Here is a 597-nt window from a genome sequence, read left to right on the forward strand (position 1 = left end):
AATACATACTAGGAAGAAGAAGAGGCAGAATACTTCTAAATGGTTAGCCACTTAAAGCTGTCTAAATAGCAGCCGAACATTATCAGCTATAGGACTGGGAGATTAAAACATTACGAATACCAGCAGAACATTGTCAGATACAGTGCCTGAAGATGAGCCTCTCAGAGTGGAAGAAGCTCAAAAAAACAACTGGGGAAGAACTACCTTCTCAAAGTAGAGTTGGCCCTTGTGATGTGGATGTAGCAAAGGTTTCAGGACCTTAATTTGCTAATGGGAGAAAACTCAAAATAAGAAGAAACACCTGCCAACATCCATTAATAATCAGAACCTGCAATGTACAAAGTATGAATTTAGGAAAATTGGAAACTGTTAAAAATAAAATGGAACACATAAAGATCAACAATATCCTATTCGTTAGTGAGATAAAATGGACTGTTTGGTCATGTTGAATCAGAAAGTCATATGGTTTACTATGTTGGGAAACATCAATTTAAAGAGGTGTCACATTCATCCTCAGAATGAACATTTCAAGACCTGTCTTGAAGTACAATGCGGTCTGCTGTAAGATAATATCCAGACACCTACAAGGAGGATCAG

The sequence above is a fragment of the Chrysochloris asiatica genome, unplaced genomic scaffold, assembly GCF_000296735.1.
Source record: "Chrysochloris asiatica unplaced genomic scaffold, ChrAsi1.0 scaffold00033, whole genome shotgun sequence".
Lineage (NCBI taxonomy): Eukaryota > Metazoa > Chordata > Mammalia > Afrosoricida > Chrysochloridae > Chrysochloris > Chrysochloris asiatica.